The 18997-nt window shown below is 42.1% G+C and overlaps 1 protein-coding gene across 3 annotated transcripts in view; it reads left to right on the top strand.

The window, feature by feature from the left end:
• SLCO5A1 (solute carrier organic anion transporter family member 5A1) overlaps positions 1-18997 on the top strand; it is a 183987-nt gene that overhangs the window by 45202 nt on the left and 119788 nt on the right. The gene's annotated exons all lie outside the window — the stretch shown is intronic.

The following is an 18997-nucleotide window of genomic DNA, read 5'->3' as shown; positions in this document are numbered from 1 at the left end:
TCAACATGATGTCCTCAAGTTGTAACCATTTTGATGCAAATTGTAGAATTTCATTCTTTTTATAGCTGAATAAAATAATAAAATAAATGAATAATAATAAAATGTATGTTTGTGCATGTATAAAACATTTATATGCATAAACAGTATATATAAAACATTTTTATATATAAAAATTTTTTTCTTTATCCATTCATCTGATGATGGATACCTCATTTGGTTCCATATTTTTGCTATTGTGAACAGTGCTGCTATAAATACTGTGGTGCAGGTATCTCTTTGATAAAATGTATTCAAATCTTTTGGGTATGTAGGGAGTAGTGGGGTTGCTGGATCATATGGTAAATCTGTTTCTAGTTTTTTCTTTTCACTTTTTTTTTGTGAAAGGCAGAATTACAGAGAAAGAGGGAGAGATAGAGAGAGAGAGAGAAAGACAGAGATCTTTCATCCACTGATTCACTCCCCAAATGGCTGCAATGGTTGGAGCTGTCAGGCCAAAGCTAAGAGCCCACGGTTTCTTTTGAGTCTCCCATGTGGGTGCAGGGGCCAAAGCACTAGGGCTATCTTCCACTGCTTTTCTTGGTGCATTAGCAGGGAGCTGTATCAGAAGTGGAGCAGCTGGGACTTGAACCAGTACTCATATGGGAGGTTGGCATTGCAGGCAGTGATTTAACCTGCTATGCCACAAGTCTGGCATTGTATTTCTAGTTTTTAAAGAAATCTCCATTGTGTTTTCCACAGTGGCTGCACTAATTTACATTCCTATCAACTATGTATAAAAGTTTCCCCTTTTCCTACATCTTTGCCAGTATTCATTGCTTTCTGTTTTTTGGGTGTTAGCCATTATAACAGGGGTGAGGTGATATTTCACTATGGTTTTGATTTACATTTCCCTGATGGTTAGTGATATTGAACATTTTTTAAAAATGTATTTGTTAGCTATTTGTATTTCTTCTTTTGAGAACTTTTTATTGAGGTCTTTTGCCCATTTCTTAAGTGGATTTGTTGTTTTTTCATTGTTCACCTTTTTGAGTTGTTATACTCTGGATATTAATCCTTTGTTGGATAGGTAACTTGCAAATATTTATCCCATTCTATTGGATGTCTCTTTATTCTATTGATTGTTTCCTTTGCTGTGCAGAAGCTTCTGAGTTTGAGATAATTCCATTTGTCTAGTTTTACTTTTGTTTCCTGTGCTTTGCAGTTCTTATCCAAGAAGTCACCTACTCCAAAGTTTTGGAGTGTTTCTCCTACATTTCCTTCCTACAACTTCCTCAAGTTAATCATCAATCATCTGACTTGACTTTTTGTATATGGTGAGAGGTAGGGATCTAATTTCATTCTTCTGCATATAGACATGCTGTGTTGTTAGCACTGTTTGATTGTTCTTTCTCCATTGTGAGGTCTGGGTACTTTTCCCAGAACTCAGTTGGCTGTATGTATGTAGATTAATTTCTGTTCCATTGATTTGTGTGTTCTTTTTTTTTAGATTTTATTTAAGTTACACAAGTTTCATGTATTTCATATATACAGATTTAGGAACATAGTGATACTACCCTCCTTACACTCCCTCCTGCCCACGCTTCAACCCCTCCTCCTTCTCCTCACTCTCACATTCCCACTCTTAATTTTTACAAAGATATATTTTAACTTTACTTAATGATTGCATGATTAATGCTACAGAAAGTAAAAGAGTTCAACAAGTAAGTATGTATAGTTCATCTGTCCATGGATGAAAGTGGGGTGTTGAAATCCTCCATTACTATTGTATTGTAGTCTATGTTTCCATTCAGATCCATTAACATTTATTTTAAATAGCCAGGCTCCCTGTAATTGGGTGTGTACACATTTATTATAGTCACATCTTCCTGTTGAGTTGATCCCTTAATCATTAGATAGTGTCCTACTTCGTCCCTTTTAACAGTTTTTATGTTAAAGTCTATTTTGTCTGATGTTAGGATGACAACACTACCCTTTTATATTTTCTACTAGTATGGAATATCTTTTTCCATACTTCCACTTTCAGTCTGCTATCTTTGTTGGTGAGATGCATTTCTTGTAGGCAGCAAATAGATGGATCTTGTTTTTTAATCCATTCAGCCAGTCTGTATCTTTTAACTGGAGAGTTGAGTCCATTTACATTCAAAGTGACTGTTGATAAGTAACGATGTGGCCCTGCCATTTTCCCATAACTATTTTATCTTTTTGTGTTTCTGTGTGTAACACATACTTAAACATCTTTTATAAGGCTAGATGGGTGGTGCCAAATTCTTTCAATTTCTTTTTGTTATGGAAAGTCTTTATTTCACCTTCCTTCATAAATGAGAACTTTTCAGGGTACAGTATTCTAGATTGAAAGTTTTTTTATTTTAAGACTTGGACTATATCTTACCATTGCCTTCTAGCCTCAAGGTTTTGATGAGAAGTCAACTGTGAGTCTAATTGGAGATTCTTTGAGAGTAATCTAGCATTTCTCTTGTGCACATTTTTAAAAAAAACTGATTCTTAGCCGGCGCCGTGGCTCAATAGGCTAATCCTCCACCTTGCGGCGCCGGCACACCGGGTTCTAGTCCCGGTTGGGGCGCCGGATTCTGTCCCGGTTGCCCCTCTTCCAGGCCAGCTCTCTGCTATGGCCAGGGAGTGCAGTGGAGGATGGCCCAGGTGCTTGGGCCCTGCACCCCATGGGAGACCAGGAAAAGCACCTGGCTCCTGGCTCCTGCCAGGATCAGCGCGGTGCGCCGGCTGCAGCGGCGGCCATTGGAGGGTGAACCAGCGGCAAAGGAAGACCTTTCTCTCTCTGTCTCTCTCTCTCACTGTCCACTCTGCCTGTCAAAAAAAAAAAAAAAAAAAAAAAAAAAAAAAAAAAACTGATTCTTTTTTAAAAATATATATTTATTTATTTGAAATGTGGAGTTACAGAGGCAGAGAGAGAGAGAGAAAGAGAGAGAGAGAGAGAGAGAGAGAGCAAGCTTCCATGCACTAGTTCACTCTTCAAATGACTGTAAAGGCCAGAGCTGAACCTATCCGATGGCAGGAGCCTGGAGCTTCTTCCAGGTCTCCCACATTGTGGCAAGGGCCCAAGAATTTGAGTGGAGCAGGGGCCAGAACTGTAGCATAGCTGGTGAAGCTGCAGCCTTCAGTGCCGGCATCCTTCCTATATGGACACTGGTTTGATTTCCGGCTGCTCCACTTCCAATCCATCTCTCTGCTATGGCCTGGGAATCACTAGAAGATGGTCCAAGTTTAGGGCCCTGCACCCTTGTGGGAGACCCAGAAGTTCCTGGCTCCTGGTTTTGGATAGGCCCAGCTCTGACCATTGCAGCCATTTAGGGAGTGAACCAGTGGAGGGAAGACCTCTCTCTCCCTGCCTCTGCCTCTCTGTAACTCTGCCTTTCAAGTAAATAAAAAAATAAATATTAAGAAAAAGTAAGCACAGCAGCCAGGACTTGAACTGGTACCCATATGGGATGCCAGCGCTGTAGGTGGAGGCTTTACCTTCTATGCCACAGCTCCAGCCCCTTATGTACATTTTAGAATCTTTTCTTTGTCTTTTACTGTGGAAAGTTTGACTACAAGGTGTCATGGTGAAGCTCTTTTCTGGTCATGTCTTTTAGGAGTTCTATGTGCTTTCCCTACTTGGACATCCTTTTCTTTTTCCAAATTGGGAAACTTTTCTGTAATTATTTCACTAAACAGACTTTCTAGTCCATTCTCTCTTTCCACACCTTCAGGAACTCCTAGACCTGTATGCTGGGTTGTTTGATAGTATACTGTAAATCTCCAACACTGTTTTTAGGTTTTTGTATTTTCTTTTTTTTGATGTGACTGTAAGATTTCCAAGGATTTATCTTCTAGTTTAGGTATTCTTTCTTCTGCCCCACCAAGTCTGCTGTGAAAGCTTTCCACTGCATTGTTTTATTTCATCTATTGACTTTTTTATTTCTAATATTTCATTTTGATTTCTCTGGAGGATCTCAATTTCATGGGAAAAATTTTCATTCATGTCATGCATGGTTTTCTTTATTTTGTGCATTTGCTTCTGATTGCTTTTGAGTAATTCTAAGATTAATTTTTTGAATTCCATTTATGGCATTTCCTCATTTTCTTCATCTTCACATTCTAATATTGAAATGTTGTTGTGTTCCTTTGAGGGGGGTGGTTATGGTGTCTTCCTTATTCTTGTTTCTTAAATTTCTGAATTTGTGTTTTTTTTTAGAGTTAAACAGAGAGAGAAGGAGAGGCAGAGGCAGAGAGAGAGAGAGACAGACAGACAGACAGACAGAGGTCTTCCATCAGATGGTTCACTCCCCAATTGGCTGCAATGGCCAGAGCTGCACTGATCCGAAGCCAGGAGCCAGGAGCTTCTTCTGGGTCCCCAACTTGGGAGCAGGGGCCTAAGCACTTGGGTCATCTTCTACTGCTTTCCCAGGCCATAGCAGAGAGCTGGATCAGAAGTGGAGCAGGTGGGTCTTGAGCATCCATATGGGATGCTGGCCCTTCAGGCCAGGGCGTTAAACCACTGTGCCACAGCACTGGCCCCTCTGCATTTGTTTTAAGGCATCTGTAGGTTGATTTTTTTTCCTGCTGATGGCTTTTATCTTTGAGCTATGCCTATGTAGCTTAGTAGAATGTCTACACTTTCAGTGAATACCAAGAGGTATGTGGTGGATGTGGTCTGGGAGCTCTGGTCAGTGCTCCAGGGTGGGGTGAGTATCCAGGGTAACACCTAAGTTGGGTGTGGTAGATCTCAATGCCCAGGTGTTAACCCACATGTGTTCCATACCACCATATGAACCACACAAATGATATGCACAGTCCTCACTGTGAGCACAGTTCCCACTGCAATGACCTGCTCTAGACTACTGAGGAACTACACCCAGTGATTGCTGGGAGACCCAGATACACCCTGCACCTTCTTGTTCCCACGGTTTCAGCACACAAAGCTCCCATAGCCACTGGGTGCAGAGGTTTCTATCTGCCCTGCCAGCCTGTCCAGTCAACAGAGAGGCAGAGGTTCCCTGAGACAGCTCCACCTAGATGTCTTCATCCTGAGAGGCTGCGGGCACCTCACCATCTTGTGTGGTTGCCCAGCCATCTGCCAGCCAGGCTCTAAGTCAGTGGGGGCTGGATTGTTCCCTCTACTGGAATCTTTGGATCACATGCATACTCAAGAGCCACTGGCTGAATGTTGCTCTCTCCCTGCCACCCTGCCAGGACTGCTGAGAAGATCGTGTCCTGTCTCAGCTAGTCTCAGCCAGTTGTTGTGTGCATACAAACCTTCTGCACCTCCTGCCCATACCCCAAAGGGTGCCTGCCCTTTCTCAGCCGGGCACTGGCACTGGTGTGTTGAGATAAACTGTGGGGTGAGATAAGCGTGCCCCCTCTACTTCCACAGGGTCTGTGGGCAATCACTAGCAACTTTTAGCTCCCAGGACTCTAGTCTGTGTTCATGCCATGCTCTCCCTCCAGCTCTATCACCATGGGCTGCTGCAGTCCGGTCTCACCTCTGTCTCCAAGCTGCTGCATGCTCAGGCTCTCGGCTGCTGCAGTTGTGTCTGTGTTCGTGCTGTGTATCTGCACACTCCACACGGATCCATGACGTTCCTCTTCCTCTTGTAGGATTTCCAGTGCAGTTTTATTTCCAATTCTCCCCTGAGGGTGCACTTCCTACACTTTTTTGAAAACTATTTATCTGTAGCCTCGCACATATGTCATTCCCTAATCTACCATCTTGGAATCCTGTGTGTTGGTTTCTGAAGCAGCACCATGCTGTTTTAATTACTATAGATTTATAGTGTGCTTAAAGTCTGGTATTGTGATGCATCTAGATTAGGTGTTTTTTTTTTTTTTTGCTCAGGAACAGTGACTATTCTGGATTTTTTTGTGATTTTGTATGATTTTTAGGATTTTTTTCTAATTTTGTAAAAAATATTATTGGTACCTTTTAATTTTTATTTTATTTATTTAGTTTATAAAGATTTATTTTATTTATTTGAAAGATATAGTTACACAGAGAGGTAGAGACAGAGCGAGTGAGATGTCTTCCATCTGCTGGCTCACTCCCCAAATGGCCACAATAGCTGGAGCTGAGCTGACTGAAGCCAGGAGCCAGGAGCTTCCCCAGGGTCTCTTATGTGGATGTAGGGGCCCAAAGACTTGGGCCATCCTCCACTGATTTCTCAGGTGCATTAGCAGAAAGCTGGACTGGAAGTGGAACAGCCAAGACTTGAACCGGCACCCATATGAGATCCAGCCCTGCAGGTCGGGGCTTTAAACTTCTGCACCACAATGCTAGCCCCTGTTATTGGTATTTTGACAGGGATTGCATTCACTTTGTAGATTCAGTAGATTGCTTTTGGTAGTATAGACTTTTTATTTAAAGACCCAATTATCTGAAAGCACAGCTACAGAGAGACAGAGAGACAGAGAGAGAGAGGTCTTCCATCTGCTGGTTCACTTCCCAGATGGCCACAGTGGCCAGAGCTGCGCTGATCCAAAGCCAGGAAACAAGAGCTTTCCAGGTCTTTCACATGGGTATAGGGGCCCAAGTACTTGGGCCATCTTCTGCTACCCTCCTAGGCACATTAACAGGGAGCTGGATTGAAAGTGGAGCAGCACAAACTGACTTGCCCCAAATGGCAGAGTTAGAAACATGCCAGGGGGTTCCAATTCAATCCCATCAAGGAGGCATATACCAATGCCATCTCACTAGTCCAAGTGATCAATTTCTGTTCACAATTGATCATAATGATCGGACTAAGAATCAAAGGGATCACATAAACAAGACTAGTGTCTGCTAATACTAACTGATAGAACAAAAAAGGGAAAGAATGATCCAACATGGGAAGCGGGATACACAGCAGACTCATAGAATGGCAGATGTCCTGAACAGCACTCTGGCCTCAGAATCAGCCCTGAAGGCTTGTGGATCTGGCTGTAGAGCCCATGAGAGTATTTTAGGCATGGAAAGCCAAGAACTCTGGCAAAAAAAAATGACCTAAATGAAAGATCTCTGTGAGTGAGATCCCAGTGGAAAGAACGGGCCATCAAAGAAGGAGGTACCTTTCTCTGAAGGGAGGAGAAAACTTCCACTTTGACTATGACCTTGTCTAAACATGATAAGAGTTGGTGAACTCAAAAGGCTTCCATAGCCTTGGCAACTCATGACTGGAGCCCAGGGAGATTACTGATGCCATAAACAAGAGTGTCAATTTGTTAAGTCAACCACAGGAGTCACTGTGCACTTACTCTTCATGTAGGATCTCGGTCCTTAATGTGCTGTACACTGTGATTTAATGCTATAACTAGTACTCAAACAGTATATTTCACTTTGTGTTTCTGTGTGGGTACAAACTGTTGAAATCTTTACTTAAAATATACTAAATTGATCTTCTGTATATAAGAGAAATGAAAATGAATCTTGATGTTAATGGAAGGGGAGAAGGAACGAGAAAGGGGAGGGTTGCAGGTGGGAGGGAAGTTATGGTGAGGGAAGCCACTGTAATCCATAAGCTGTACTTTGGAAATTTATATTCATTAAATAAAAGTTAAAAAAAGAAAGTGGAGCAGCAAAGACTCAAATTGGCACCCATATGGGATGCTGGTGCTGCAGGTGGCAGCTTAATATACTATGCCACAGTGCTAGCCTCAGTATAGCCATTTTTAATGCTTTTGATCCTTCCAATCCCTGAGCAAGGAATATCTTTTCTTTTTTTGGTTTTCTTAATCATTTCTTTCATCAATATTTTATAATTTTCATTGTAGAGATCTTTCACTTCTTTGGTTAAGTTTATTCCTAAATATTTTAGTTTTTTGTGGCTATTGTAAATGAGATTTCTTTCTGATTTCTCTTTCAGTGAGTTCATCAATAGCATAAAAACTATTTTTATATACTTATTTCCTAAGCTGCAATTTTACTGTATTGGTTTGTAAATTTTAACAGCTTTTTGGTTGAGTGTTTAGGTGTGATATTCCATGGTGTACATATCCCATAATTTCTTTATCCAATATTCAGTTGATGGACACTTGGGTTAATTCCATATCTTAGCTATTGTTAATTGAGCTGCAATAAACATGGGGATTATAGATAACTCTTTTCATATACTGATTTCATTTCCATTGGGTAAATATCAAGGAGTGGAATGGCTGGGTCATATGGCAGGTCTATATTCAGATCTCTGAGATGTCTCCATTCTGTGTATGTAATATGTATTCTGTAGCTATGGGATGGAAAGTTCTATAGATATCTGTTAGGTCCATTTGGTCTTTAGGGTAGATTAACTGTTGTTTACTTGCTGATTTTCTGTCTGGTTGATCTGTCCATTGCTGAAAGTAGGATATTGAAGTCCCCCATTACTATTTTTTAAAAGATTTATTTATTTATTTGAAAGTAAGAGTTATATATAGAGAGAAGGAGAGGCAGAGAGAGAGAAAGAGAGAGAGAGAGAGAGAGAGAGAGAGAGGTCTTCCATCTATTGGTTCACTTCCCAGATGGCCACAACTGCTGGAGTACAATATTCTGGATTGTCAGTTTTTTTCTCTTAAGACTTAGAGTCTATCTCCCATTCTCTCCTAGCCTAAGAGAAGTCAACTGTGAGTCTAATTGGAGATTCTCTGAAAGTAATCTAGTGTTTCTCTTGTGTACATTTTAGAATCTTTATGTTTTGCTGTGGAGAGTTTGACTACAATGTGTTGTGATGAAGATCTTTTCTGGTCATGTCTATTAGAGGAGTTCTATGGGCTTCCTGTACTTGGATGTCCCATTCTTTTCCAAATCAGGAAAGTTTTGGGGCTGGTGCCGTGGTGCAGTAGGTTAATCCTCTGCCTGCAGTGCCGGCATCCCGTATGGGCACCAGCTTGAGTCCCGGTTGCTTCACTTCCCATCCAGCTCTCTGCTATGGTCTGAGAAAGCAGTAGAAGATGGCCCAAGTCCTTGGGCCCCTGCATCCGCATGGGAGACTGGGAAGAAGCACCTGGCTCCTGGCTTCAGATTGGCCCTGCTCGGGCCGTTGCAGCCATCTGGGGAGTGAACCAAAGGAAGGAAGACCTTTCTTTCTGTCTCTCCCTCTTGCTGTCTGTAACTCTAACTCTCAAATAAATAAACAAAATATTTTTAAAAAGACAAATTAGGGAAGTTTTCTGTAATTATTTCACTAAAAAGGCCTTCTAATCAATTCTCTCTTTCCATGCCATCAGCAATTCCTAAGACCTGTATGTTGTGTCATTTGATAGTAACCTGTAGATCTCCAACAGTGTGTGTTTTTTTTTAAAGATATATTTAATTTATTTGAAAGACAGAGTTACAGAAAGAGATAGAGCCAGAGAATGAATGAGAGAGAGAGACAGAGAGGGAGAGAGAGAGGTCTTCCATTCACTGGTTCACAATGGCCAGAGCTGATCCAAAGCCAGGAGCCAGGAGCTTCTTCCAGGTCTCCCATGTGGGTTCAGGGGCCCAAGGACTTGAGCTATCTTCTCCTGCTTTCCCAGGCTATAGCAGAGAGCTGCATTGTAAGTGGTGCAGCCGGGGCTCAAACTGGCACCCGTATGAGATGCCGGCATTGCAGGCTGGGGCTTTAACTTGCTATGCCACAGTGCTGGCCCCAACAGAGTTTTTTAGTTTCTAGTTTCTTTTTCTTGGTTTTGGTCTGACTGTAAAATTTCCAGAGATTTGTCTTCTAACTTGGATATTGTTTCTTCTGCTTCATGAAGTCTGTTGTTTTTCCACCACATTCTTTATTTGTTCTATTGAATTCTTCATATCCAAGATTTCATTTTGATTTCTCTTTATGATCTCAATTTCATGGGAGATAATTTTTTATATTATATATGGATTTCATTAGTTCATGGATTTGCTTCTGATTACTTCTAAATAATCTTATGATCAATTTTTAAATTTTGTTTCTTGCATTTCTGCAATCTCTTCATCTTCACATTCTAGTATTGAAGTGTTATATCTTTTGGGGGCATCATGTTTCTTCCTTATTCTTGTTTCTTGAATTGTAGCATTTATTATTAGGCATTTGTAGAGATACTTGTTGGTTTCTTTTTTGTTTTGTTTTGTTTTTTTTTCCCTGTGATGACTTTTATCTTTGGACTATACCTCTGTGGCTTAGTGGAGTGTCTGCTTTATCAGTGAATACACAGAGGTGTGTGGAGGATGTGGCCAGGGAGCTCTGTTCAGTGCACCAGGGAGAGGGAGTGTCCAAGGTGACACTCAGGTTGCTCATGGTAAATATTTCTCTCTCTCTCTCTCTCTCTTTTTTAGTCAGAGGGGAAGTTGGCATTTTCTCACACTCGCCTCCTCTCCTCAAAGGAGACCAGCACCTGGGCGCTAGCCCCAGTATGTACAATATTCATCTGTGCTGCCCCAAGAACCACACAAAGGATCTGTGCAGTTCTTGGTGTGAACACAGATCCCACAGCAATGACTCTTACTAGGAAATCAGGGAGCCCAAGCATGTGAAGCCACTCACAGTGACTGCCCAAAGCCCCAGCCACAGCTTGCACCTTCCCACACAGCTATAGTGTAAATGAATGTTTTAAAATACATAATGAAGAATAGTGATTATTTTGGGTTCTATCAAAGCCCAGGTTGAGTCTTGGGTAAAGGGAGCCAGAAGCCACTTTCTTTTTAAATTTAATATAATAATTTTAAAATTTTATTTACATGAACATATTTCATGTATTTAATATATACAGATTTCAGAACATAGTGATACTTCCCACCCTACCCTCTTTCCTGTCCACGCTCCCACCCCTCATCTTCCTTCCTCTCTTAATTTTTACAAAGATCTACTTTCAGTTTGATTTATACTCATAAGATTAACCCTACACTAAATGAAGAGTTCAACAAATCATAAGAAAAAAAAAAACCTGTTTCTCAACAGTAGAGACAAGGGCTGTAAACAATCACTGAATCTCAAAATGTAAATTTCTCTCCTATTCATTACATTTTTGGTAGCGTATTAGTTACCACAGATCAGGGAAAACATGTTATTTGTCTTTTTGGGGTTGGCTTATTTCAGTAAGTATAATGGTTTCCAGTTTCATCCATTTTGTTGCAAAAGATAGGATTTCATTCTTTTTTACAGCTGAGTGGAATATCATAGTGTATATATGCCATAATTTCTTTATGCAGTCATCAGTTGATGGACATCTATGTTGATTCCATATATTAGCTATTTTAAACTGAGCTGCAATAAACATGGGGGGTACAGATCACTCTTTCATATACTCGTTTCTTTTCATTTTGGTAAGTTCTCAGGAGTGGAAGGCTGGATCATATAGTAGGTCTATATTCAGATTTCTGAGGTATCTCCATATTGTCTTCCACAGTGGCTGGATCATTTTACATGTCCACAAACAGTGGATTAGGCTATCTTTTTTCCCACATCCTTAGTGTTTGTTGATTTCTCTATGAGAGTCATTCTAACTGGAGTAGGTGAAACCTCATTGTGGTTTTGATTTACATTTCCCTGATGTCTAGTGATCCTGTTGGAAGCTGCTTTCTTGCTTCTATGTTCCTCCTGGAGGTTGTCGGGGGAGCCGGTAGCAGAATATTTGAGAACACAGAACAACCATTGGTATTTTCCAGTTATAGGCATTCACTATGGTTCATTTAGCATCTTCTCTTAAACTTGTTAGCAAAAAACTACCCTATTTTCCATTTTGATTCAACAGAAAATGAAAACAGATAAAAATGAGAACATACAAATTGCCCCTAAGAGTAGTTCTCAATATTAAAAATCAGTGGAGTGGTGGGAGGTATTTGGCCTAGCAGTTAAGATGCCAGTTAAGACACCTGTGTCCCATATTGGAGTGCCTGGACTGGGTTCCATAACTGCCCCTGGTTCCTGTCTCCAGCCTCCTGCTAAGGTAGACCCTAAAAGGAAACACTCATTGCTCAGGTAATTGGATTCTTGTCACCCATGTGGGAGACCTGGATTGAATTCCTGGCTTCTGGCTTTGACTTCAGCCCAGGTAACCGTTGTGAACATTTAGGGAGTAAATCCATAGATGGAAGCTCTCTTTCTCTGTCTTTCCCTTCTTTTTTAAAAAAGATTTATTTATTTATTTATTTGAAAGGTAAAGTTGCAGAAAGAGAGTGGAAGGCAGAGAGAGATTGATCTATCTGCTGGTTCATCCTCTAAGTGGTCACAATGGCTGGGGCGGGGCCAGGCTGAAGCCAGAAGCCTGGAACTCCGTTCAGGTCTCCCACTTGGGTAGCAAGAGCCCAAGTACTTGGGCCATTTTCCACTCCTTTATCAGGCACTTTAGTATGGAGCTCAGTCAGAAGAGGAGCAGTCAGTACTTGAACCAGCGTTCATATGGGATGCTGGCATTGTAGGTAGTGGCTTAACCCATTGCACCACAATGCCATTCCATGTATCTCTTTCACTCAAACAAACAAGTAGAATTCTAAAATTAATTTAGCTTTTTCTTTGCATTATCCTTGGGAATATAATCAATGGATTATTTCATGATGAAAAGACTGTGTTTGTGTGTGAACATGTGTGCGCCTGTGTGCGTGTTTGCTCCTTCCTTATTTTGGAGAAACTTAGCCTTTTTTTAGAAAGAACTTTAATTATTTCAGGGTAACTGATTTTTCTCAACTTTTAACAGATGGCAAAATGGCCCACAAGTGTGTTGGGGTAGTTAAACTGATTGGTTCTCAGTGGGACATTTTGTGTTAATTAGAGCTTTGTTTCTATTGGAGGGAGAAACCAGTATGTTGCCATATATGAACATTCTAAGACTCCAAGGAAACTTGATAAATTAGTCCATTCCTCTGTCAAATGCTCAAAGCACCTTAAGAGAACTGCTCACCATAATAGAACTGTACCAATAATAGAACTGATCCTACAGATTGAATTTCTCTTGAAGATGGTTGAGACTGGTGGTGTTCAGACTGTGATACCTGGAGGGCTTGTGAGACTCCGGCTCGCTGGGCCCCACCCCACCCCTAGTGCACGTGCATCAGTTGATCCAGGGCAGGGCCTGAGAATTTAACAATGCCAGGTGATGCTGATGCCACTGATCTGGTGATTGCCCTCAACAGCTGGCCTGGGCCAGTCTGAAGCCAAAAGATCCAGGTCTACCACATGGGTGGCAGTGACCCAAGTACGTGAGCCCTCACTCACTACCTCCTGGAGTGCGTATTAGCAGGAAGCTGGAATCAGAAGCAGAGGAGGAAGGACTTGAACCAGGCACTCTGATGTGGGATGCGAACATCCCAAGATGTGAGTTAACCGCAGCACCACAATATCTATCCTGGTCACTAGTTTCACAGACTTCATTCACAGGTTTATTAATTCAACAAATATTTAGTGTACTTCTGCTTTCAGGCAGGGTTTTGGGTGCTAGATGTTCCAGTGATATCTAATACAAAGTTCTTGTCTGTGGGAGCCACTAGTTTTGTGCAAGAGGCAGACACAGCGTCATGTGATATTTGGCAGAGGTCAGAACTATGAAGAAGGGAAAACAAGATAGGACACCTTGCAGGGGAAAGGTGGTTAGCAAAGATCATACAGTAGGTCTGAGGGAGGGCCTCAGGCAGGAGGGCACGCGTTGTGCTGGCGGCTCAGCAGAACGGAGGCTGGACTCACTTGGAGGAGGGAGATGGAGAGAGAGGAGGGGGTGTGGTCAGAGAGGATGGCAGGACATCACGCAGAGTCACACACAGAACATTCCTGTGCCCAAATATAAGGTCAGGAAATGCTGGCCTCAGCAACATTAAATGTTTTCCTTTATTTCAGAATTTCCTAAAGCCTTTTCTGTGCTGCTATTCATTACTTTTTTTTTTTTTTTGGCAGGCAGAGTGGACAGTGAGAGAGAGAGACAGAGAGAAAGGTCTTCCTTTGTCGCTGGTTCGCCCTCCAATGGCCGCCGCGGCCGGCACACTGCAGCCGGCGCACCGCGTTGATCCGATGGCAGGAGCCAGGTACTTCTCCTGGTCTCCCATGGGGTGCAGGGCCCAAGGACTTGGGCCATCCTCCACTGTACTCCCTGGCCACAGCAGAGAGCTGGCCTGCAAGAGGGGCAACCGGGACAGAATCCGGCACCCTGACCGGGACTAGAACCCGGTGTGCCGGCGCCGCAAGGCAGAGGATTAGCCTAATGAGCCGTGGCGCCGGCCTCATTACTTTTTAAGATTGATTTTAAAAAATCACTTGAGAGGCAGAGAGACAGTGAAAGTGAAGGAGAGGGAGCTCTCATCAATCTTCCATTCCCTAAATGCTATAACAGCTGGGACAGGGTCATGGCTGAAACTTGAGAGCTGAGAGCCCAGTTCAGATCTCCAAGAGGGTAGCAAGACCCCAACTACTTGAGCCATCACTGCCACCTCCCAGAGATCGCATTAGTAGGAAGCTGGAGTCAGGAGCTGGAACCAAGTCTGGACCTGGAACATGGGCATCTTAACCATTTATTAATCTTCAGGAGAGGAATAAAGTATTTCATCTTTTTCAAATACACATGACAATAAAACTTTTAATCTCCAATCATCTCAGAAGCTGACTTTCTTTGAAACTTACATGGGAAGTTTTGATCTAGTGAGTCTTACTCCCTAATTTTCTTTAAAAAAATATTTTTAGGGGCTGGTACCGTGATGCAGCAGGTTAAGCCACGGCCTGCAGTGCCAGCGTCCCTTATGGGCAACAGTTCAAGTCCCAGCTGCTCCACTTCCAATCCATCTCCCTGCTAATGTGCCTGGGAAAGCAGCAGAGGATGGTCCAAGTTCCTGGACTTATTTACCATGTGGGAGACCTGGAAGAAGCTTCTGGTTCCTGGCTTCAGCTTGGCCCTGACCTGGTTGTTGTGGCCATTTGGAGAATAAGCCAGCAGATGGAAGATTCCCTCTCTCTTTCTCTCTCTCTGCAACTCTGCCTTTCAAATAAATAAATAATTCTTACATTTCTGGGGCCAGAGTTGTGGCACTGTGGGTTAAGCTGCCACTTGTGGTGCTGGCATACCACATGAGCACCAGTCCAGCTTCCTGGTAATGTGCCAGAGGAAGCAGTGTAAGGTAGCCCAAGTACTTGGGCCCCTGCCACCCAATTGGGAAACCCAGATGGAGTTCTAGACTCCTGCCTTGGGGCTGGTCCAGCCCCAACCATCACAGCCGTTTGGGAAATGAGCCAGCAGAAGGAAGATCTCTCTGTCTCTCTCTTTTTAATTCTGCCTTTAAATAAAATAAATCTTTATAAATATGTTTTAAAATTTTAATTGACACATAATTGTACAGATTTCTAGAAAACAATATAATATTGCAATACATGTAGACAAGGTAATTGATGTATTCAGGGTAATTGATGTATTCTTCATCTCAGAAACTTGTAATTCTTTGTGTTGGGAAGATTCAAAATCTTCTCCATTAGTTATTTTGAAATAAACAATGTTATTGACTATGGGTGTCCCACAATGGTATGCTACAGACCCTGAGATGTTATTCCTCCTACATACCTCCACCTTTGGATCCATTAACAATGCCCTCTTCACTCTTCCCTGTCCCTGCCTCTGCAAATGGCTTCATTTCCATAAAATTGAGAACATGCAGTGTTTGTCTTTCTGTGCTCGACTTATTGCACTTTACACAATGAACTCCAGTTTTACCAATGTAGCTACAAATGACTGGATCCCATGCTTTTTATGACTAAGCAGTATTCTGTTGGGTATATAAACCACATTTGGTTTATCCATTCTCAGTTCCTCATTTTCTAAGGAAATTGAGGATCAGACATATCAAATAACTTGATCCAAAATAAGGTAGCTTGCTATGACATGGCATGGTGGACAGTGCACTGGGTTTGCAAGTAGAAGAATAGATTTTGCTGGGATATTTTGTGAATGTGGGCCTGGAGGGCATCTTCTGGACTCTGTGGGTTTTAGTTTCCTCAACTAAAATGAGGAGATTGCTCTCTTTGCTCTGAAAGGATGCTGGCGTCACTCTGGATGGATGACCATCGATTTTGTCAATTTTCTTGACTGTGGAGTTTGTGTCAGCTAAGCCAAAGGAAAAACACTGGAATATGCACATAAATATATTTACCAAACAACACCATCAAGATGATTTTTTTGCTTGCAAATGAATATACTTCCCAGAGAAGTAATTAAAGTAAAATCTGTCAGAGAACATAAAATTCTAAGTTGTAAAAATGTTGGTAAAGCAAATAAACATATGAAGACTAAGATGTATGGTAATTGACTTTGCTGCAAAAATATTTCAGCATAAATTTCAATTTTCATGAAATTCACAGTTGATTTGAATATAAACATCAACTTTCACAACAGGTGGTCCATTTTTTTTCTCATGTGGTTTCTGAGAAATTGTTGAGGGGATAATTTTTAAAAAAATCTTGGAGTTTAATTTTTTTTTTTTTTTTTTTTTTGACAGGCAGAGTGGACAGTGAGAGAGAGAGACAGAGAGAGAAAGGTCTTCCTTTGCCGCTGGTTCACCCTCCAATGGCCGCCGCTGCAGCCGGCGCACCGCGCTGATCCTGGCAGGAGCCAGGAGCCAGGTGCTTTTCCTGGTCTCCCATGGGGTGCAGGGCCCAAGCACCTGGGCCATCCTCCACTGCACTCCCTGGCCATAGCAGAGAGCTGGCCTGGAAGAGGGGCAACCGGGACAGAATCCGGCGCCCCAACCGGGACTAGAACCCGGTGTGCCGGCGCCGCAAGGTGGAGGATTAGCCTATTGAGCCACGGCGCCGGCTTGGAGTTTAATTTTTTACAACAGGAGTTGTTTAGGACTGATGTTCTCTGGACTTCATCTTCTTCCTCTGTAGAAAGGACCCAAGTAGTCTTTAATATCTTTACAGCTCGATAATTCAACATATTTATATTTAACATTTTTTCCCTTAAAGAGAGGTCAGTAGGGGCTGGCGTGTCGCCCAATGGGTTAAGCCATTGCTTGCCATGCTGACATCCCTTGTCACAGTGCTGTTCAAGTTCTGGCAGCTCTGCTTCTAATCCAGCTTCCTGAAAATGCACCCGGGAAGGTAGGCAAAGATGGTCCAAGTACTTGGGCCCCTGACACCCACATGGGAGACCTGGATGCAGCTCCTAGTTCCTGGTTTCAGCCTGAGCCTGACCTGGTTGTTGTGGCCATTTGGAGAGTAAGCCAGGAGATGGGGGATTTCCTCTCTCTCTCTCTTTTTCTCTCTCTCATTCTCTCTGTCGCTCCTATTCTTTTTGTCACTCTGTCTTTAAATAAAATAAATGAAATACATCTTTAAAAAAAAAAAAAAAAGAGAGAGATGTCAACAATAGACTCCTAGTCTAGGTATGGCGGTGACCTGAGTATTCCAGGGTCTCAGGATGTGAGTTGTGCACAGGTAAGGTGGAGTGAGAGGTGCTCACAGGCATTAGTTCTCCCCCATTCTGGGCCTAGGGTGGGTATGTCCTTCCTGGCCTCCTTTTGCTTGGGTGGGGTCATGTGACAAATTCTAGCCAGTGAGTCATGTAGAGTGATGGGGCCATTTCCAGGCCAGAGTGTGTCATTGCCAGGGGAACGCCCTCCAGAGCTTTCCCTCTGACAGAGGTGGGCAACATTCTGGTGCCATCAACCTCAACTGTGGAACCAGAAGTCATGGAGCAGACCCTGCAGGTGCCCTGGATGGATTGTGAATGGTGAACAAGGAATCAGCTTTTATGGTTCTAAGTCTTAGAAGGTTTTAGATTGCTTGTTACTGTAGCAGGGATATTGTCTATCCTGACTCTGTCAATAAACGAAAAAATCCCAAGGGATGAAAGGAAGATAGGTATTTGGTAAATAATATTTTATTTATTAACTATTTATTTCAAACACAGAGAGCATGAGAGAGTGAGATCTCTTTCATCCACTGGTTCAACCTCCACCGCACTGCAAATGCCTGAAACAGCAGAGGCTGAACTCAGACAAAGCTGTAATCCAGAATTCAATCCAGGTCTCCCACATGGGTGGCAGGGACTTAACCACTTGAACCACCGCTGCTTCCTCCCATGGTCTGCATTAGCAGGAAGCTGGAATCAGAAGTGGAGCTAGGACTCAAATTCAGGCACTCTGTTATGGAATGCAGTGTCCCAAGCAATGTCTTAACCACTACACCAAACAACAATCCCGAGAACTATTTTAAAGAAAAGATGCCAGTTGGAGGCTTTTGGTGTACTTTTCCTACAGAGTTTTGCTATTGCTTTGGAGCAGCAAAGTTTGGAGAGTTGGTTGAAGAATGAATGGAATGCACAGATTTTAGTATTATCTGTTGTGCATCATGCAAGAGGCAGAGTGTGTGGTGGTTAAGACCATAGGACTGTGGCTGGGTGGCCTGGGTTCAGGGCATAACTGTCCCCTACAAGCTGAATTTCTTTGGGCAGATTTCTTGAGCTTTCTAGGCTCTAGTTTTTCTATCTACAGAAAAAGTATAATAATAGTGCTTATCTCATAGTGTTATTGCAAAGAACGGCTTAGCCAATATTTGTCAAGAGCTTAGAACAGTGCTTGGAATGTAGTAGGCAATCAACAAATCTCAGCCATTTTTCTCCCTTTCCTTCCCCTCTTACAGTTGTTACTCTTTTTTATTTTTATTTTTTGTAACAGTTGTCACTCGACACAGGAAAAAAAAGTCTGAAAGAATAGACATAGCATTAAAGTGATCATCTCGGAATAGCAGGACACTTAGGTTTTTTTTTTTTCTTTTTGTTCTTTTTTTCTTGGTATCAGATTTGTTGCACTAAATGTAAGTGGCTTTATTCTTAGAAAAAAATAGTATTTTAAAAGAAGAATGCACTTGCCTCTCTGTTTCTGTGTAGATGTGTAGAATTGGTTCCAGGATCCCCTAGGATACCAAAGTGCCTGGATGCTCACATCCTTTGTCTAAAATGACATATATTTTGCATAAGAACTAGGCACATCCTCTCATATACTTAAAATAATCTCCAGAGTACTTACAAAAACTATCACATAAATGCTCTGTAGGTAGTTGTTATACTATATTGTTTAGGGAATAATGACAAGGAAACAGATTTG

Source organism: Oryctolagus cuniculus, chromosome 6 (genome assembly GCF_964237555.1).
Source record: "Oryctolagus cuniculus chromosome 6, mOryCun1.1, whole genome shotgun sequence".
NCBI lineage: Eukaryota > Metazoa > Chordata > Mammalia > Lagomorpha > Leporidae > Oryctolagus > Oryctolagus cuniculus.
This window is presented reverse-complemented; position numbering and strand designations above follow the sequence as displayed.